Source organism: Dreissena polymorpha, chromosome 14 (genome assembly GCF_020536995.1).
Source record: "Dreissena polymorpha isolate Duluth1 chromosome 14, UMN_Dpol_1.0, whole genome shotgun sequence".
NCBI classification, from domain to species: Eukaryota; Metazoa; Mollusca; class Bivalvia; order Myida; family Dreissenidae; genus Dreissena; species Dreissena polymorpha.
In genome coordinates, this window is record NC_068368.1 from 56,141,161 (window position 1) to 56,164,802 (window position 23,642).

General features: G+C 33.7%; 1 long non-coding RNA gene across 1 annotated transcript; it reads left to right on the forward strand.

The window, feature by feature from the left end:
• Positions 1-103: 103 nt before the first annotated feature.
• LOC127856939 (uncharacterized) lies at positions 104-5,469 on the forward strand. Its single transcript, XR_008038241.1, has 4 exons — positions 104-295; positions 886-1,026; positions 1,475-1,648; positions 2,643-5,469. It is a non-coding gene; the product is annotated as an uncharacterized LOC127856939 (long non-coding RNA).
• Positions 5,470-23,642: the final 18,173 nt, after the last annotated feature.

The following is a 23,642-nucleotide window of genomic DNA, read 5'->3' on the forward strand; positions in this document are numbered from 1 at the left end:
TTCTCCCCTGAAGGGTCACAGGGACAGGTCGATACATCTGTAGTCGAGAAGACGCTGGACGACCTGTAAATAAATCTCAAATACACACACTTTAACTCGACACATTGACCGAATCGCTTTTAGCATGCAGTGCTTGTCAAGTGCCCATGAATTTACTTAACACTGTAGAAAGCAGGGATTTCGGACTGGCATGTGTTTTGGACATACAGTTTAGCAATTGTGGTGCAGTAAATAATGTGGCTACTGGACGGAAACATGGCAGAGTTTATGACATGATCACAAAGCTTGCATTTGGGTAAGACTTCTTTGTCTTTTTGGTACATTGGTGCATTATATCATGATTTATTGTCTAAAATACTGATACTTTTGAATACATTCAGATAGTTATCTCTAAGTAATTCGCGTGTAGTCTACATGCATACATTTTTTATATTGTACTTATCTCTAAGTAATTCGCGTGTAGTCTACATGCATACATTTTTTATATTGTACTTGCTATATTTTTCCTTCATATTTTGTCTGATTTACTGCCAGTAAACACAATTACAGTAGAATGTGAATGGTTGTCCTTAGTTAAACATGTATATTTTAAAGTGACATAAGTTTATTTTCTTCCTGCAGTCCTAGTTATTAATACCGGTAATAAATATGAAATTTTACAAGTTTACAAAACATAAATATTCTCAATTTGTCAAATACGTATTGGTTTTGAAAATAAAGGGCTTGAATTAATTATTATTTGTGTGTATGTAGATCACTAGGTCTTAAAAAATGTTGTAACTTTTGTAAATTAGTGACATTATTTCATATTATTTTATTCCGCATAAGCATATTCTAGCATTGTGCATTGTCAACTGTTCTGTCATTTACTGCAATCTGTTTCAGGTAAATCAAAAACTGGGTGTTTCACCTGGGACTTTCACATCGAAACTGGCCCTTCTCCATGACCTTCAGCACAAAAAAAGAAAGGCTATAACTGTTACTCGTGCAGCAAAACAGTGACGCATAAGACTTAAAACTCGAACGGTATTTTTAATTATGGGCATTTTATATTTAAAACACAGTATTCTTCATTTGTATGCCCCCAATTGGCGACATAGTTTTCGCACTGTCCGTGGGTCGGTCAGTCCCTCACACTTTTCGTGCCTGCTCTCTAATTCAAGTAGTTTTCATCCGATCTTCACCAAACTGGGTTTCTTACAATTGTATGGATTATTTTTTTATATAGTTACAAAGTTGGAGTTTGGGGCATCCGTGTCGTGTGGACACATTTCTTGTTGTAGATTGTATCAATAGATCCATCAATTATATATGCAAAGTAGTAGTATCATTTAAAAGCATATGCTAATGTTTGTAAATTGATTATTGTAAAAGCATTAATGTGCTGTGTAATCATTTCTTTAAATAAAAATCGGAGATAACCCATGAAGGTGCAAGCAAATTTTCCAATTTGAAATTCTGTTTTTCTGTTCAGGCATTCAAAGGACAGTGCAAGAAGTACAAGCGGGACCAACATACAGTTCAAACATAGAGGACCAAGACGTTGAAGTTACAACTATACCCCCACCTATACCCAAGCCTGGTCCAGCAGGGCTAGACACTACTGGGAAGGAATTTGTTTTCTTTGATTTGGAAACAAGAGGGTTAGGTAAAGTTTATTTTTAACATATTCCTTATTCACAGTGTTGCACATAAAGAAGTTTATCTTGGTCCAATTCAGGTATTTAGGTACTCTAATTCTCCAAAGTTGAACTTCTATTAAAAAATATACATATTTACTTACATGTATAACATAATTCAACCTGCTACTGCTGAGTAACTCAATGTGTCAGAGATATCGTGTGAATTGTTGGTCAACCTAGCATATGATTGAATTGCAACAAGAGTTATGTTCAGACTAATTTCTCATTTTGCTTTCATATAATACATCATTCTTAATCTTTATTGATAAAATGATAGTAAATACCACTTAGATGATGCAATGTTACATTACGCACAACTGGCTTTAGTATATTATTGTGCATCGTTTAAAAATTTAAACACTATTCTCTTCGCTTCTTCAGATTTATGAATACATAAGATCATTAGATGCCTACAACTTACTTTGATATATCCATGAATGGAAGAAAAGAGCGTTTCAATTTTCATAATAACAGTTATTATGCCCCCCTTGGAAGAGAGAGTTAATATTGTTTTGCTGGATGTTTGTCTGTGGGTAGATCATTAAGTTTCCGATCAATAATTTGTCAACTTTTTCACTGATTGGCTTTTTACTCTCCATGTGCATAGGGATTGGACAGTATATAACCCCCATTTAAATTATGGTCACTTAGTCAAAGGTCACAATAAGTGTGAAAATTGTTTCTGATCAATAACCCTTCAACTGAAAATTCTCTTAAACCACAATGCATAGAGAATGAATGTGAAGGAACCTCTTCTACGATTGTTCACATTAAGCTTCAAAAAAAGTCCTGTCCTGGTGGGGGGCAATGTTTTTCCCTTTCATATTTATTGTAAACACTTCAAATGTATTTTAAGAAGTTTACATTGTACTTGGGGGAGCGACCCAGGGCTCTGTGATTAACGGGGCTAAAATGGATTTTGTGCAATTTCTATTTAAAATTTTTGTTTTGTTTTTTCAGAGCACACTTCTCACATAATTCAGATAGCTGCAGTGCATTCAACTGGTCAGAAGATTTCCTTGCAAGCGTCAGAAATAACTGGAGTGACAGTTGTTAGCGACTCTATGCTTGTCAAGAGACAAACAGTAACAGCTGTCCCCATCAAATCTGCATTGACAAGTTTTATAACATTCTTACAGAAATGTTCACCAATTATTTTAGTTGGGCATAATATAGAGTCTTTTGATTGTAAAGTGTTGCTCCGTGCTATCCATACTTGTTGAAAAATGTTTGAGTTTCAGCAAAATATTTGTGGCTTTTTAGATACTTAAAAATGTTAAAGGAAATATTACCAAATATGAAATCATATTAGCGGGAACATTTAGTTAAAGACGTCATTGGTGAATTATACATGGCACATGGCGCTATACAGGATATTTTAGCTTTACAAAAGTTAGTGAACTCTGTTCCTCTTGACCAAAAATTGTTAACAAATATTCATTCAGCTTTTACCGAGCAGTGTTAACATACAATGTGTAACTAAATGTTGCTTCCAACATTAAATCTTTACAAACCATAATTGATACAAAAGTTATAAGTCAAGGTATTGCAAGGAAAGTTGCAGGAAGTGGATTTCAACTTAAACATTTGAGTCCTGTATCAAAAAGAAACGGACTGAGTGGTTTGAGGAGCCCCCTTTCAGAGGTTACAAACGGACAAATCAGAGTAACAAAATCAGAGAAAATAATATGTACAATAGCGAGTTATTTGTTGCCTGACATCTAACCAATTGTAATTTGCATCTTGTATATAGATAAGCTATGAAATCTAATAGCTGTTACATCATTGTTTTTCCTTCTCGATGACGAACATAGTTGTGATTCTTATGTCAGTTGTATTTCTCATGTTTCACCTAAGTTGTAAGATATTTTTGGCAGTGCATTAAACCACAGATGGTGTGTGAAACATAATTGCCCAGCTTATTGTATTCTTTGTTGTTTTAAGCTTCACTGGCCAAAGGCCAGCGGGGCTTATGTTATGATTCTGTGTCCGTCGTGCGTGCGTGCCTGAACGTTTCCTTTAAACATCTTTTCCTAAACTACTGGTCCAATTGTGATGAAATTTCTCAGGAATGTTCCTCTTTCAACGTTGTTCAAATTATGCCCCTGGGGTCAAATTTGACCCTGCCCCGGGGTCACAAAATTGAACATATGCTTATATAGGGTCTATTTTGTGAAAACTTCACATATTTTTTCGTCCATAACCATTGGGCCTTGGGCTTCCAAATTTGGTATGTAGTGGCATCTTATAGTCCTCTACCAAGTTTGTTCAAATTATGCCCCTAGGGTCAAGTTTGACCCTGCCCTGACGGTCACAAAATTGAACATATGCTTATATTAGGCATTTTTTGTGAAAACTTTAAAAATCTTCTTGTTCATATTAGTATGGCATAGGGCTACCAAATTTGGTATGTAATGACATGTGATAGTTCTCTACCAAGTTTGTTCAAATTATGCCCCTTGGGTTAAATTTGAAACTGCCCCGGGGGTCACAAAACTGAACATATGCTTATAAAGTGCTTTATTTGTGAAAAAAAATTGTCCATATCTATTGGGCCTAGGGCTACCAAATTTGGTATGTAGTGACATCTTATAAACCTCTACCAAATTTGTTCAAATAATGCCTCTGGGGTCAACTTTGACCCTGCCGCGGGGGGTCACAAAATTTAATAAACGCTTATAAAGCGCCTATTTTGTGAAATCTTTAAAAATTTTGTCGAAAACCATTCTGACTATGGCTACCAAATTTGGTATGCAGGAACATCTTATAGTCATCTACCAAGTTTGTTACTTTGGGTCAAATTTGACCCTGACCCGCAGGTCACAAAATTGAACATTATATACGCTTGTATCTTGCTTATTTTATGAAAACTTTAAAAATATTCTTGTCCTTAACTCTACATCTAAGACTTAGGGCCACCACATTTTGTATGGAGTGAGATATAGTAGTCCTCTACAAAGTTTGCTCAAATTATGCCCCTGGGGTTAAATTTGACCCAGCCCAGGTGGTCACAAAATTGTACATGTGCTTAAATAGGGCCTATATTTAAGTTTCTGCACATGCGGAGAATATTTTTTTCAGTCTTTTTTTCAGCAGTGGAGCGATACAGGGCCATCATGGCCTCTTGTCTTTAAATACACATCACACAGTTTTAAAAATAATTTTAAAATACCTAATACATATGCTCAATTTACAACCAACAACATGGGTAACAGGTGGGTGGGGTAATTTAAGATGTTTATTTGAACATCAACATTGTTTTTACAGTTGTTACATCTGAAATATTTTCATAACAATATACATTATAAATATTTCTACGTGTATCACATTTCAGTTGATAATTTGATTGTTATGGAGCAGTTATTATATAGATATGTTTTAATTACTATTACAATGTTAGTCATTGTATTTTTGAAATTACGTCCATATTAAAATGTCTATAGCAAAAAAAAATCCACGGTGACCTATCAATTTCTTTACTTCATTTTAATGCTTAGCTAGTTTACTTTAATTATTGAGAAATTCAAATGAATATGAATATTACATCAACAGAAATATGTATCTGTGTTGCATGTTATCTATTTTGAACTGTGCAATAAAAAATTCAAAACAAACAAAAAACTAGTCATACTTATTTCTCATTATTTTTTACAATTTCCATAATTTTTGGTTTTAAAACTGTTCACTATGATAATACACATGTTACAGTTGCTAATATAATGCAATCTCAATACTATTATGCCATTTTAAATGTATTACACAAAAACATTTTACCGTACCCCCAAATTTATGCCCCGCAAAAATGACCTTTTTTCAAACGCACATGGCATTTAAAAACCTTCGTTATCTCAAAATTATTCACGGTGACCTCTCTTTTTTATTTTATATTAATTTCAGATACAGATTCATTAATCACCATACAAAAAATTATAGCATTCCGGATATTTTGAAAATTTTCACAAAACGATCGAACATCCTTAAAAGCCGTTAATTTTGCAACCGATGGCAATATTGCAAATGTGGCAAAGGTAAGTAAATTTATTATATAAGAAGACAAAGAACGTTATATTGAAATCCGATATAACACATATCTATAATGCGTTTGGTCAAAATGACCCATGAGCAATGTTATAATCGTGTAACATAGTCAATGTCGTCAAAAAAGTAACATACACAATATATTATTAATTTCCTCTTAAACTATTTTTTTGCAATGTTTAAAATATAAGAAGTTGAAAGAATTTTCATGTACAAAAAAAAACTCGCTAATCAGACTGGCTATCAAAGTGTCAAGGGTCATTCACAGTTTGCGGCATCTGTTTTGATAACGGATTAGTAGAAAGCCCACATATGGTGTAAAATGACATTTATTGGCAACTATTGATAATTACATGCGCATTTTAAAATAGTTTCTTAACTTTTAACGATATACAACTAGCTACATTAAATTCGGAAGATTTAAACCGAAAGAAATAAAAATGCTCTATTTTATGTGATATTATTAAAAATTATAACTGATTGTCTTTATTATTACGCATTTCATTAGCATTAATAATCTAGTTAGCAAAGTTTAGAATATTTTTTTATTAGCCGACTGCATTAGAATGTCAAATTTATTTAACGTTAGCCACCTTTGAAAATATGGTTTTAAATGTTCCTTTCTAATTTCTCTATATAGAGGAAAAACAAGTAAAAAGTGATACTCGTTTTCTATAGCGTGTCCGGTGCAAAACTTACATATTCTATTTTCGCGTAGTATCTTATTATGACGACCTTAGAACAAACGTCGAGGTGTTTTGCTTTCGGGCGATAGCTTAATATGTTGAGATTAAGCTGTTCGTTGAGACGACTACAAAGACGAATCCAACGTTTGCATTTTTTAAGATTAGTACCCGGTTAATGGAACGGAAAAAACGTAGTTCCATCTTTTAACCGTTCTAGATACATTGTGTCTGAATAACAAGTGCCATAACAGCACCTTTTAACCATTTTCTTTGTGTAAAACACAGCATTACGTATAAGCTTATGTGACGAACAACGGCGAGTTTGACGGACAAAATGGCGGATAGAAACGGGCCTAATCTATGCAGTAATCTGATTGGTTAATAAGCCTGTCAATCAATCGGCTGTCGAAAGGTCAATTATAGGAGTCTCTCTATGATGACACATTTCATGACAGGGTTACAATCACGTAACAAGTAACAATCACGCTCAAAAATATCGAATATTTCGTTAAATAAAGCTAACCCATAAAAAAATCAATGTTCCCTTTTAGCAAAATGCAAAATTTCAACGTTAGATGTTGTCTGGTAAAATTGATTTAACGAGATACAAAATGCTCGTTTTTATTTTTTTGTGGCCACAAATAATTTCATTTATATCTCCCGTGAAATATCCGAACATTTACGGGCGAACACGAGATTGGATACGGTAAGCGTCGGAAGCATGACGTAGCTCTCATGAATAATCATTCTGTGAAATCAAAATGAATTCTGGGTAACTGGAACTTAGCGAATACGAAAATGGCTTGTATAAATTATGCAAATGAACGCAACCCGAATGAATCCGATCCTGACTGGAAAGCGAAATTAGATTACCTCGTGGAACGATATTTAGATATTTAGATGCTTAAAACTTGCCGAATGCTTGTAATATAACGTTTTTACATCAATGTTACTTGTTTTTAGGGTCTTCCTTTTGTAAATAACCATCGTATGGTACTACTTGTTGTCGAATGTTTTTTTATATAGCATAATACAGTAGCCGTATGTATTGGTGAGCGTGATAGTGACTTTAATTTTAACTTTAATTACCTTGTACTTCGATTAAAGATGATATAAACATACCGATTTGTTTATATCGACTTGATACAAAGGTACTTGAATTATTTTTACATAAACTTAGCAGGCGTTTATAGCAGTCGATGTTTACAGGCTTAATTTTTTTTATAAATAGATTCAATGAAACAAACAATTTTATACTGATATGAAGTATATTCAAGACACAGACAGCAATACAACTGTCAAAAATGTATTTTACAAATATTAAGCGCAAGTGTTCATTACGTTTGATATGGATAGTAAAGAAGTCGCTATTAATCGACTAATACAGTATAAGAAACTGGCTCTGATCAGTTGACCTATGTCGAGTAAAATGATAATATTGAATCGACAAAAATTACACAAGCCTTCAGTTCTAAAAAGGACTGTCAAAATATATTAAAGGGATTAATTCATAGCTTTTGTTATGTTTTGAAGTTTGTCGTTTAATTTTTTAAATTGATAAATGTAAACATCGGAAATGAATAGCTCAAGTACAAAACAAGAATAAATGTACAGAAAGAAAAAAGTTATCCTCGCCTGGGCTCGAACCAATAACCCTTGGAGTAAATGTCTGGCACATAAACAACTCGGCCAGCCATGCTTATACGGCATTTGGTGTAATTTATACTTTATAAAAGCAATCCTGGTAATTCCATCATCATAATCATCATCATCATCATTATCATCATCATCATCATCATCATCATCATCATCATCATCATCATCATCATCATCATCATCATCATCATCATCATCATCATCATCATCATCATCATCATCATCATCTTCATCATCATCATCATCATCATCATCATCATCATCATCAAAATCAACATCAACATCATCATCAGCATCGTCATCATCATCATCATCATAGAAGAAGAAGGCCAAGACGGAGAAGAAGAAGAGTATGAAGAAGAAGTGAAACTTACTGTACCTACATGAAACCGAACTGGCAATATATAAACTCACTTTTCATTTATGAAACAATATCATTCCTATACTGATTTGAATTATCTGGATGAAACCTAATCACCATGCTTATGAACTTATCGAATATATCAGAGCATATGTTCAGAATTTTTCACGAATTCGTCAACATATTGAACAAAATGATACATATTGGAAAAGTGACAACTGAATGTATATGAATGTATGTTTAATTAATATATCAAATTGTGTTTCTTGTTATAACAATATAAAGCGTTTTCTATTTTATTAACAGAGGCCTAACATTATACCTTTTAAAAATACAAATATTCATGCATAAACTTAACGTTTCAGATTAAATGTGTATCAAGTTTCATTAAATAAATCTTTATCACTTTCTGAGTTATCGCAAAGTCCAGTTTCGATTAACGACGGACAGACGAACAGTCGGTGAAACACCGGTGGCGTGGATTTAACAGGCAACGGCATTTCTTCTTTAAACCATTTATGCCTAGTTGACTCTCCCATCCTTCTAAATTGGATCAATTTATTTCCAAAATTAGGGATGTCTGGTATACTTATTTCTATATTTAGAATATTTCTTACAGAAATTCCTATAAGCAAACAGCGTAGACCCGGATGAGACGCCGCATCATGCGGCGTCTCATCTGGGTCTACGCTGTTTGCAAAGTCCTTTTTTCAGGACGCTAGGCATTAATGGGTTTAAACTATCACCTTATAACCACTTTTTTCAGATTTGAATACTCGAAATGTCCGGATTGCTAACGCTTATGGTGAATTTTTTACAAGAATTAAACAATTCAACTAACACTGCCTTATTTATTTCTAATTTCAGTATAAGCAAAGTGTAGATGCCTAAACCAGCGTATTAAAAGATTTATTATATTTTTACCAAAAAGTATAAATTCTTGTTTTAAACGCTTTAATGTTCCTAATAAAGCTCATATTAAATCGGTGTTATGACACGTACAATGTGCTATCATACGAATACACATTTAAATTAAATCCGCATTGTTAAGGATGCATGTTTTTGCTAATATTTGAATGAGGATGGTATCGGATGCATTTTGCACCTGTCTTTCTTTCATACCGAGAGGACATCAGATGCTTAATAGTCCGCTTAATGGATATTGATTTCGTAGCCTACTTCGTGTTTCCACTCAGGGGTGTAGCATGGCAAACTTTATTGGTACAGGAATATTTCATTGTTATAAAATAAGATGGAGCACGGGACTGTCAGACCCCCTTATTTGACCAGTGTATGAGATATAGGACATCCAGGATCCATCGTTGATCAAGTGTTGTTGGGAGTATGGGTCCTCGTATACCCATTTGTGATTACGGCTTATTGTATGGTACCACTAGGAATCCTTCTTTGGTTATTGCTTGGGTTATAGTGCGGCAAGAATTCCTTATTTCATCCGTGCATGGCATGGATCCGCTCGTAACCATTGCTTGATAATGCTTGTGGTATGGGTCGCCATGAACGATTGCTTGATAATGTGTGTGGTATGGGCCGCTATGAACCATTGCTTGATCATAACGGTGGATATAGGAGCGCTAAGACCAATTCTGAAAATCTAGAGTGTAACTATTGTGTAAACAACATAAAAAGCAAATCCCGATTAAAATACTCACCCTTGAAATCAATGACATGGTTTCTCATATTAATATGTTCTAAGATTTTAAACAACACTTACACTGGTTTTGAAAGTTGCTTATAGCAACTCTGGATAAAAATATGTATCTGTTGTAAATAAACCCTTTCTATGTCCCTATTTTCAGAGGGTGGGTTGGTATAGATTAACTCTTTCTGTCTTTCCTACCTTCCGTCCTACCGTCGGAATTAAGCGCCGCGTGTAAACTAAAAACTTTGTATTACTTACGAGAAAAAAAAGCGGCATGGGAACTTGCGTACTTCTAAATTCTGGTTCGGACCATTTTCTTTTACATAACCGGATGTATGGTCCTTTTTAAACATATTAACCATCTAAACTTGCACACCTAATTTTACTGTGATTTTGTTTTCTACATGTATGGAAATATTCCCCTTTAAATTACGTCGTGCCTTACTGAGAAATTATTGCTGCAAGGAGGTTGAAACTGTAAAAACATAATTATCAAGTATGCAAACGTGTGATCCTACTTATTTAGGTACGGACATTTTTGGGTAACCTACAATATATTGCGGTTAGAGTGCTGACCCTTACACATATATTAAGCATGGGAATTTCCCCGGCTCAATATTTTCTTTAAGATTTTTACGGCATACAAAGAGCCATGGTCCCTGCTGCTTGTAGGATGAAACTGAATCACATATATTTACCAGCGGCGAACTTGCGCACGTTTATTTTGTTTGTTCAGCATGTTTGAACAATAGCGCATTTTAAGACAAAAGTGGAAAGCCGAAACAGCTGTGTCCTACGGACAAATGTTAATATAGTTGTCCATGTCTGATTGAGACTGAAAACCATACTTTACGCTGTGTAAAACGGGACGTAAAGAACACCCGTATTAATTATCTATAATGAACGGCCAATTAAGTGGATCAAACTATTATCCTGAATTCAGTTCGCCTGAGTAGGGGATACATAATTGAATCGCATCATGCAAACAAAATGCGCAAAAACAAGAACATTTTAAATATTAAAATTTTAAAATTGAAATTAATATTGAAACAATCTATCACGAATTTCATAAAAAAATGCCATAATACATTACTTCTATACAGCTGTGAAGGTACACAACCTATTATAGGTAGTTTGCTAATGCCAGGTATTTTATAGTGTGTTTCAAATATCGAACCTTTCTGTTGGTGTTATGTTTATTTTGATATGCATGATAAACACTGCGCGATGTCATCCTAATTAAGTGGATGATCAAGGAAACAAAACATTTTTATTATTTTTTAAATTTCAATTTTAAAGATTATCAGATTTGTGTAACAGACTTTGATGTTTGAAATGAAATATGCTGATGGCACAAATATGTTCAATTATATATGAACATTAAAGGTGTCTGCAACGCCAAGCAACACATAGAGATGTTGTTGATGGTCATATTGACTTACACTGGAGTAGTTATACCTTATAAGTATACACAAATAATGAAAAGTTCTAAGCCATCCGACCGTTTGTAGAAGACATATTATATATGTCTCACCAATGTGTTAAAACGAAAATTGATATAACACATTGCACCAATTAAATTTTAAGAAACTTAACTGTTTTGTAGGATAAATTATATTTGCTTCCGAATATGATGACAGAACATTTGGACTCCTATCTTCAAAACATATAAGTAAAATATTCTCGACGCATTATCAGAATTGCGTGCTACACAAAACATAAATAACATCTTCTCGAAGCATTATCAGAATGGCGCGCTGAACACTACATAAATAACATCTTCTCGAAGCATTATCAGAATGGCGTGCTGAACAATACATAAATATCATCTTCTTGCAGCATTATCAGAATGGTGTGCTGAACAATACATAAATACCATCTTCTCGAAGCATTATCAGAATGGCGTGCTTAACAATACATAAATAACATCTTCTTGTGTCATTATCAGGATGGTGTGCTGAACAATACATGTACATAAATAACATCTTCTGGCAGCTTTATTAGAATGGCGTACTAAAAAATACATAAAACGCATCTTCTCGAAGCATTATAGAATGGTGTGGTGAACAATACATAAATAAAATCTTTTTGCAGCATTATGAGCATGGCGTGCTAATCAATACATACATAACATCTTCTGGAAGCATTATCAGAATGGCGGGCTGAACAATACATAAATAACAACCTCTTGAAGCATTATCAGAATGGTGTGCTGCTAACAATACGATACATAACATCTTGCAGCATAATCAGAATGGTGTGCTGAACAATACATAAATGACATCTTCTTGCAGCATTATCTGAATGTAGTGCTGAACAAAACACAAATAACCTCTTCTCGAAGAATTATCAGCATGGCGTGCTGAGCAATACATAAATAACATCTTCTCGAAGCATTATCAGAATGGTGTGCTGAGCAATACATAAATAGCATCTTCTTGCAGCATTATCATAATGGTGTGCAGAGCAATACATAAATATCATCTTCTTGCAGCATTATCAGAATGGTGTGCTGAGCAATACATAAATAGCATCTTCTTGCAGCATTATCATACTGGTGTGCTGAGCAATACATAAATAGCATCTTCTTGCAGCATTATCAGAATGGTGTGCTGAGCAATACATAAATAGCATCTTCTTGCAGCATTATCAGAATGGTGTGCTGAGCAATACATAAATATCATCTTCTTGCAGCATTATCAGAATGGTGTGCTGAAACATATATATAATGACATATTCTCGAAGCATTATCAAAATACGTGCTGAACAAATACATAAATGTCATCTTCTTGCAGCATTATCAGACTGTTGTAATAAACAATACATAAATAACATCTTCTCGACGCATTATCAGAATGGCGTGCTGAATAATATATATAATGACATATTTTCGAAGCATTATCAAAATGCGTGCTGAACAAATACATAAATAACATCTTCTTGCAGCATTATCAGAACGGCGTTATGAACAATACATAACTTACATCTTTATGCAGCATTATCAGAATGGCGTAATGAACAATACATAAATAACATCTTTATGCAGCATTATCAGAATGGCGTAATGAACAAAACATAAATAACATCTTCTTGCAGCATTATCAGAATGGCCTTATGAACAATACATAAATAACATCTTCTCCAAGCATTATCAGAATGGCGTAATGAACATAACATAAATAACATATTCACGAAGCATTATCAGAATGGCGTTATGAACAATACATAAATAACATCTCGAAGCATTATCAAAATGTCGTTATGAACAATACATAAATAACATCTTCTCGAAGCATTATCAAAATGTCGTTATGAACAATACATAAATAACATCTTCACGAAGCATTATCAGAATGGCGTAATGAACAATACATAAATAACATCTTCTTGCAGCATTATCAGAATGGTATGCTGAACATAACACATAATTACATCTTCACGGAGCAATTTCAGAATGGTGTGCTGAATAATACATATAATGAATACCTTTGCCGTACTATCAAAAGGGTTTACTGAACAGTACATAAAATGATCATCTTCTCGCAGCATTATCAGAACGGTGTGCACATAGCGACTGGTCAGCAAATCTTTATTTACTTGACTTATTGTACTTCAATGGTGTCTTATTTACTATTAACACCCTTGATACAAAGCCAGTATGGTTATATAAAAATATTTGAAACAAAAGCAAATTTGAACGTATAATTATCATTTCATAATAGGTTTATGTTGTATGATTTGATACTCCGACATTACATAACACTTTTTATAACATGATAAAGCAACTCTGATAAAAAGGTTTAAGAACTGATGTATTACCCGTCGACTTCAAAATCTTACAGTATACGTTAACTGTATAAAATAACATATTGTCAAGTAATACATGGCATAAAACATAGAACCACATTTTATGTGTCAATTTCAGTAAAACAAAATGACGAGATTGCAATAGCTAGACGACTATTACATAAAACGATCTCATATTAACAAAGCACAAGATCCTGTTTAAACGATGGCAATGTAAGTTCATTATGATGGTTTCTATAGCAATACGTAAACCATCATAATATCTTACATAAATTGGTTTCGTTGAATAAAAGGTCAGGAAAAATAATAATATCTTACATTCCGTTTTTCAATTGAAATCAGCGAGACATTACTTATGAACACTATAGACAAAATAGCGGAAAACTATAAGCAATACAAAATCAACCTAATTATGTAGAGGAAAAGTATGATTTCTAAACAAAACAATTGTATTTAAAGGAATGCATCTTTAAACTCGTGTTACAAATTTTGTGAAATCTATCATTATTGTTATCACAACGTTCTTTTATATCACTGACGAATATCTCAATGGAAAATTGTATTGGCTTTAGAGAGAAATATTACCTTTCATTACAGCAAAATGGGAGTTGCTCTTTAAATAAAATATATACTATTTAAAAAAATATGTTTGTTAAAAAGGTATCAACAGTTCAGATAGTTATACAACATCTGTAATCATCAAATATAAGAAACTCAGATAATTTTGTACCGCGCTATCACCATTTAAATTAACAATAGCTACGTGAATTTGGAATACACTTATATATTATTCTTTCCGAGAATTGAACTATCCCACTGATTTTAAAGTAACATGACTACTCAAAATGAACGAAAATTTCGTACAATATTTCGTAAAATAAACTTAACCAATTAAAAATCAGTGTTCCTTATGGCAATTGCTGAAATTTTGACGCCAGATGTGGTCTGGTAAAATAGATGTTTGTAGATACAAAATGCTCGTTGTTTTTCCATTTTAATTCCCGCAACGATATCTATTCCTACGACACATGAACACTAATATGGTGTTCGTGTTTCGTATGAATAAATATAATCGCGGGAAATTAAAATGGAATTAATTGTGTCTCAAACAAATAAAAACGAGCATTTAACATCCACAAAATCTATGTAATCATACCACATCTAGCGTTGAAAATGTGGCTATTGCTATAATGAACACTGATTGTTTAGGTGTTAACTTTATTTTACGAAATACTTTACGTAATTTTCGTTGATTTTGAGCGTTATAGAGACTTTAAAAACAGCGATACTTATTTTGTTTTACACAATTATGAAAAGGTATTGTGGAAGCATGCATTCTTCTTTGCTTTATATTATATTTATATACCTCGTAAAACAATTAACAATTCCAGAAATATCATTCGAGTTAGGGCGAACAGTTCTTAGAATTCAACGAAGCACCAAAATATTCATTTTTCTGGTTATTGCCATTGTTCCGTTATTGCTTTTAATAAAATCATAACACCACAACCTGTCACAGTCCATAGATATCTCACGTTGCTTAAAAAGTACCGTTGCAATTGTTATTCATATATGTTATACAATTATTTGTTTAGTTGGTTATATTTTTCATTTTGGTTTATAATATTGAGAATGCACTGGCATATCAATAACAGTTTATTCACTTCGTAGAGTTACGTAAACTTGCGTTTGAACGTAACTTCAGCCATTCAGCGCTCCAGAAAAATATAAATCGCTTAAAAAAATGAATTTCGGTTGGCTTCCTTTTTTATTTAAAATATTTAGTGGACATATCTATAAATACATGTCTTAATGATATCTAGTGAGATGCTTGTTTAAACATCGGTATGTCAGTACTAAATGCATCCGAAGTGATTTGATATATGTACAATCTTTGTAAAAGAAAAAAATAACTAGGACTAAAAATAAATCGAGAAAATGGCGAAAATGACTATAAATTATAAAATTGATTTTAAAATGAAACCTTCGTTGAAGCAATACAATTTGTTTAATGCATCGACTAATCAGATTTCATTCTACGCTTGTTGTTTTGAAGTTGCAACTTGCATAGTATTTCACAATACTGATCTTTATGATTAGGATGCATTATGTTCCACTATGATTATGATGCGAAAATAATTGTTCAGCATAAAACCATGTCGTTTTGTTTAGTCCACGAGAACTGAAATATAATATTTTATGAAATAGTTATGTTTATGGCATATCATTAGTCTGCCTGAATCGTCGGAATTGGTCGCATTAATGACACACGAAGGAAAAAGATCAGTAATGTGGGGTATTAAACGTAATTTACTTTTTTCTAAACGAAAGGGAAAATGTATAGTGTAAGTGGACCCTTTGACATGTTTTGTCGCTTTTTCGGTTGACCAAACATTTTGGAATCCTTGGACTTAAATTCTTAAAGTGATATTATGGGCATTTAACAGTTTAAAGGTGTCTATCGCAACCGTTGTTTATTTTTGGTGTTTTCACTTCATATACACTTATATTTGTTAATGCAACATCAACATACTAAAACAATATCCCGGAAAAAGAAAAATAATGCATTTGAATATCAACCGTACTTTCGTTTTGACAACTGACGACAGAAATGATTCGATTTACGATGTGAATCTTAATTTTTTTAGTGCAGATTCGTTCATACGACACAAATACACTATTTTGTTTTACGGATCATTTCGGCTTAGAGGACTGGGTGAGTCATGTAAAATAATGAATATAATATATATTTTGTATAAACAACTGGTAGCAAGATGAATTGCAGATAATTGGTCAGTAACCACATTTTAACTAAATATTTTGACCTGTAAATTCTGTTCAGCTCAATACAACGGTGAAAAATATCATAATATCACTTTAATATATGGAAGTTTATGTTAGTGGTGACAAGTTAATACGTATTTCGTTATGATTTGTGCGTCAAAGGCCCATACCAAATACTGAAACGACTATTTGGGATACAACTGAAACGCGAAATTCTATATTTTATTCTTACTTAAACGGCAATTGTGAATATTGATTTAAATGAAGCGTTGTAATTCACCAACAAGTTAAGTATTTGGGTATATAGCCTTTTATCGAAAGATGAAACCACAGGCAGCAGTATCATAAATTTGACCCCCCCCCCCCCGAGACCCTCCCCCCCCCCCCGAGTTTACCCCAGGGGTTCCAGATTGTTTAATGTACACCTATTGTGTATGGTTTGACTTTTCAACACCGAATATTGAGAAAAATACATAGTTTGAAAAAAAAACTCGTATAGGTATTATATATATACACAAGGTATGAAACGCACTATATGCCTCTTGCTGAAAGATTGTGGAAGACTGGACGCGACCTTTTTCATCGAAAACACACATGTTCCCATGCAGTTGCCGACAAAATGCAACTGGATTCGTTAAAGGGATCTTTTCACGCTTTGGTAAATTGACAAAATTGAAACAAGTTGTTTCAGATTCGCAAATTTTCGTTTTAGTTATGATATTTGTGAGGAAACAGTAATACTGAACATTTACCATGGTCTAATAGAGCCATTATATGCATCTTTTGACGATTTTAAAACCTAAAAATTATAAAGCGTTGCAACGCGAAACGATTGAATAATTTGGAGAGTTCTGTTTTTGTCGTTAAATTTTGTGAAACTACGAAGATTGCTTATATAAGGTATAAAATACATCAGTATGTGTACTTGGCGGAATAGCTCAGTAGGCTAAAGCGTTTTTACTTCAGGACTCTGGCAGGACTCCAGGGGTCACTGGTTCGAAACCTGGTCCGGGCAATGTTCTTTTCCTTTTTTTAACTTTATTCTTGATTTTTTACTGGAGCTTTTACGATCGAATGTTTACATTTATCGGTATAAAGCATTTAATGAATAAGTTAAAAAATGCCAAAATCTGTGAAAAGGCCCCTTTAAACGACAGTAAAAGCAACGAGATTACACTACTAACCGATCTCCTGCTCGGCTAGTATCTTTAATATTCAAATAAATTCGACTTTCTCGCTAAATGTCTGTGTTTTGCTGTCATATTTTGTCGATCGAATGCTCGGTCCTTAAACGCCATATCATTGGCCAACACAATCAGAAAAACCAACCAGATGACGCGTTATAAAATTAAAATGGTGTACATGTGTAGATGAAACACCCAGTGACATATAGCGAGAAAGTCAAATTTAATTGAATATTTAAGTTATTAGCCGAGCAGGAGATCGGTTAGTTGTGTAATCACGGTGCTTTTTCTGTCTTTTAACGAATCCAGTTGCATTTTGTCGGCAACTGCATCGGAACATGTGTGTTTTCGGTGAAAAAGGTCACGTTCAGTGTTCCACAATCTTTCAGCAATAGACATGTACGTTTCATACCTTGTGTATATATAATACCTATACGAGGGTTATTTTTTCAAACTGTGTATTTTTGTCAATATTTGTTGTTGAAAAGTCAAACCATACACAATAGGTGTACATTTAACAATCTGGAACCCCTGGGGTTAGCTCGGGGGGGGGGGGGGTAGGGTCCCGGAGAGGGGGCAAATTTATGATACTGCTGCCTGTGGATGAAACACTATACACTTATTTCATGGATGCGCGGTGAACAGTCAAAACTGTTTCCCAAGGTATCAGGGATGACTTTGGTACTGTTGCCCGAGGCCGATATGCCGAGGGCAACAGTTCCAAATGTCAGCCCTGATACCGAGGGACAACAGTTTTGACTGTTCACCAAGCATCCATGAAATAAGTGTTTTATTACCTGATCAAATTTCCAACATAGAAATAACAGCAAACTAAATTTTTATTTACACAACAGTAATCGATAAAATAAATAATTTGACTGTTTAACTGTAAAATGACGTCAATTTTTCGACGAAATGACGTCATTATTCCAGCGGGCAACAGTTCAAACTGTTGACCGGTCAACAGTTCGATATTCACCGGTAACAGTTTAAAACATTGCAAATTTCTTTTTCTACGAGGAAATAGCAAAAAATAATTAATTATCATTTATATAAGACATCAGGTAATAATACCTACTGCTTTTGGTAATAGGATCTCGTAATGATATTTGTGTTTCTATATTTCTCTTAAAGGCTGATATGATTAACCCACAGAAGCGACAGACACCTTTTTTATTAATCAACCAGTTATTTGCCATTATGAATAACATGGATTTATATATCATTACGGCAGTGCATTTGATTCCAAAGAATTGCTGTTTGTTACCAAACAGGTTAGAACATGTCGTGATGGAACTGAATCCGACCCCCAATAATTGCTGTTTGACTTACCTCGAATAAAGGATAATTGACATGTGATACGTCAAGTGTGACTTGTGTAATTAATTATAACACGAACTTACTCTTTCTCATCCGTTCGTTAAACAATATTAAATGTCAAGTAATTATTGGCGAGCATAATGTTGTAGGAACAGTTCTGAAGTCTCTTCGTATGTTTTCCGTTGTAATGGTGTTTTGCCCAATTAAGGATTCTAAGGCATTCAATTTTGCCAATCATCAATATGTGTACTCCATTTTTGTCTTTAGACATACATAAAAAAAAGAAAAGAAAAAACAAACAATTAAAATACAAACGTTGAAAATTGCCTGTGTGTATCCATGACTGAAACATTATCAAAAACTATATTCAAGTTTAAAGGAAATGCAGTATAGCTTAGGATTTCGTGGCGGAGTGGCTATGATGTCCGCCTAAAAACCAGGAGGGGAGGTTACGAGTTCGTTCCCCACTGTGAAAGCGTTCTTTAAAAATCCCTATATACATCAAGTACTGGTTCTAGTCCCAGGAAACGGACTCGAAAGCGCATCAAATAAGCGTTAGTCTTTCGTTGCAATCGAGCTAAAATAAATAGTTTTAAAGTAAATATATCATGATTCTCACCTCAGCAATGATATACATTACTGTTCAGTTTTCATAAATATATGAGTCGCGTTTTGAGAAACAGGGCATAATGCATGTGCGTAAAGTGTCGTCCCAGATGAGCCTGTGCAGTCCGCACAGGCGAATCAGGGACGACACTTTCCGTCTAAATTGGATTTTTGCTAAGAAGAGTCTTCATCTGAACGAAAAATGTGAAACAAGTGGAAAGTGTTGTCCCTGGTTAGCCTTTGCGGACTGCACAGGCTAATCTGGGACGACACTTTACGTACATGCATTTTGCCAATTTTTCTCAGAACACGACTCATATTAATATAATTTTACAGACATATGTTAAAATATGTTAACGATTGATCGCACACAATCAACTCATAGTGAAATAAACATGTTAACATGTTAACGACACAGATCAGTAAGTCAATACTCACCTAAACCATATTGCTCAAAATCCGTTTTTCGGACTGTAAAGAAAGGAAAATTAGGGACTTGTTCGCACGTTTTGGTATTTTTGTAAATGTCATTGAATGTTTATATCAAAACACTTTAATGTTTTAATATTATAAAATCATAAAAGAAGCAAGACGAAAATGTTTAGTTAACGTTTGCCTGTCGCGATATTCGAACCCACGTCCACCTTTGTTAAAACACGTTTTTCACCTCTTAAACATAGAGGCATTTGACATGTACTATCGTCTTCTGCGAGCGCTAGCGTTTTTTGGTTAAATGATCCTTTTGACATTTTGGTGAATTGACAAAATTTAAATAAAATCAGATTAGCAAATTGTTGTTGTAGTAATAATATTTGTGAGCAAAGAGTAGTACTGAGTTATACCATGCTCTTAAATATCCATTATATGCCTTTTTTGACGATTTAAAAACCTGAAAATTATAACGCGTTGCAACGCGAGACGATTGAATAATTTGGAGAGTTCTGTTGTTGTCGTAATATTTTGGTGATACGTCGAGAATTGTTTATATAAAGTATAAAATACATTAATCCTTATATGAGCGAGAACTGCCGAGTGGTCTAAGAGGTAGAGTTTTACTCCAGGGGTCAGTGGTTCGAGCCCAGTTGAGGGTTACTTTTGTCTTTATTTATTTTTTTATTATTGTTTTATGTGTTTTTACTGCAGCTTTTTAGATCCACTGTTTATATTTATCAATATAAACCATTTAATGACAAACTTTAATACATGCCAAAATCTGTGAAAAGGCCCCTTTAAGACCGAATGTTCAATGTTTTACTCTGAAACTCGGGAAACTTCCGGAGTGACGGATTTGTATCACTTAAGGCGTGTTACACACCGTTCGTTATTGTCTTAAATTCTTTATGCAAAATCTCAATATAAAATTTACTAATCTCTGTACTGTTTTAATTATTTTGACTCATGCAATCTAATATTAATTTTTGTGTAAACTTATCGTTAAGAAGGATTAATTTAATTCAATGAAAGTTATATACAATTTTCCTTTCTCGAAAGCGTAAAAATTGATGCCTCAGATGAGTGTCAGATGGGTATTAGAGCACCATGCGTTTATTGTGCGTATTCTAAGTCCAAATCACGCTCATTTCCACGGAGTCGTCCTGTCGAAAATGCAAAACGTCTGAGCGGACGACGATCGACCCTTTTGAGAGAATCGTGCGACTGCCTGGCGTTCTTCACGCGTTTGTCGTGCGCATAAAACAGACTACTAACCACCTGTAGAAATACGTGTACATAGTCCATGGTAAGGTAAAAGATATATTTCCATAGATAGGCAATAAAAAAGAATCTTGTTAACGTTTATGTTTCAAACTTGTTTTCTTAACAGAAACACAACATAGTCTTTTAAACAAAACAATACATAAATAAATAATAAAATATACTTGAAGACCGTCGTATAGCTGTTACAACTTTTTTTTTTACTTGATTGTAGTCTCAAGCGAAGAAAACCAAAGCCGATAAGAATTTCACCACACTTCCTATTATATGAAGAGAAATGAGTGGGTTTTCGAATAAGGAAAAACATACAAACGTGATTGTATGTGTAACTTTGTTAGAACATTTTACAAATTGTGTTTACCAGATTAGTAAAACTGCAAGCACATTATTTCTGCTAACATGGTTTACTTTTGAACAATGCGAATACAGGGAATTGTTTGTGTATACCGTTTAAATAAAAGATGTGTAAGACATTTTGCATAAGTGATGGTCATGCTTTAAATATTTCTATCGATAAAAATAATCAAAGAACATATATTTGAAACACGACACAAAACAGTTTTTCATCATTAAAGATTTATATCATTTTATTGTAACTATTGTTCAATACCAAGTATAGTCTGCGTATAGGCTAAATACTCGCAATTTTCAGTGCAATACTTCTAACCAAACTCATTTTAGTTGCCATTGTTCCGTTATTGCTTTTAATAAAATCCTAACAATACAACCTGTCACAGTCCATATATATCTCACGTTGCTTAAAAAGTACCGTTGCAATTGTTATTCATATATGTTATACAATTATTTGTTTAGTTGGTTTTATTTTTCATTTCGGTTTATAATATTGAGAATGCAGTGACATATCAATAACAGTTTATTCACTTCGTAACGAGGTACGTAAACTTGCGTTTGAATGTAACTTCAGCCGCCATTCAGCGCTCCAGAAAAATTTTAATCGCTTAAAGAAATGAATTTCGGTTGGCTTCCTTTTTTATTTAAAATATTGAGTGGACATATCTATAAATACATGTCATAATGATATCTAGTGAGATGCTTGTTTAAACACCGGTATGTCAGTACTAAATGCATCCGAAGTGATTTGATATTATGTACAATCTTTGTAAAAGAAAAAATAACTAGGACTAAAAATAAATCGAGAAAATGGCGAAAATGACTATAAATTATAAAATTGATTTCAAAATGAAACCTTCTTTGAAGCAATACAATTTGTTTAATGCATCGACTAATCAGATTTCATTCTACGCTTGTTGTTTTGAAGTTGCAACTTGTATAGTATTTCACAATACTGATCTTTATGATTAGGATGCATTATGGTCCACTATGATTATGATGCGAAATTAATTGTTCAGCATAAAACCATGTCGTTTTGTTTAGTCCACGAGAACTGAAATATAATATTTTATGAAATAGTTATGTTTATGGCATACCATTAGTCTGCCTGAATCATCGGAAAAGGTCGCATTAATGACACACGAAGGAAAAAGATCAGGGGTATTAAACGTAATTTACTTTTTTTTTCTAAACGTAAGGGAAAATGTATAGTGTAAGTGGACCCTTTGACATGTTTTGTCGCTTTTTCGTTATAAGTTATTAGCCGAGCAAGAGATCGGTTATTTGTGTATTCACGTTGCTTTTACTGTCCTTTAACGAATCCAGTTGCATTTTGTCGGCAACCGCATTGGAACATGTGTGTTTTCGGTGAAAAAGGTCACGTTTAGTGTTCCACAATCTTTCAGCAATAGACATTTACGTTTCATACCTTGTGTATATATAATACCTATACGAGGGTTATTTTTTCAAACTGTGTATTTTTGTCAATATTTGTTGTTGGAAAGTCAAACCATACACAATAGGTGTACATTTAACAATCTGGAACCCCTGTGGTAAGCTCGGGGGGGGGGGGGTAGGGTCCCGGGGGGGGGGGGGGGCAAATTTATGATACTGCTGCCTGTGGATGAAACACTACCTACTGCTTTTGGTAATAGGATCTCGTAATGATGTTTTTGTTTCTATATTTCTCTAAAAGGCTGATATGATTAACCCTCAAAGCGACAGACACCATTTTTATTTATCAATCAGTTATTTGCCATTATGAATAACATGGATTTATATATCATGACGGCA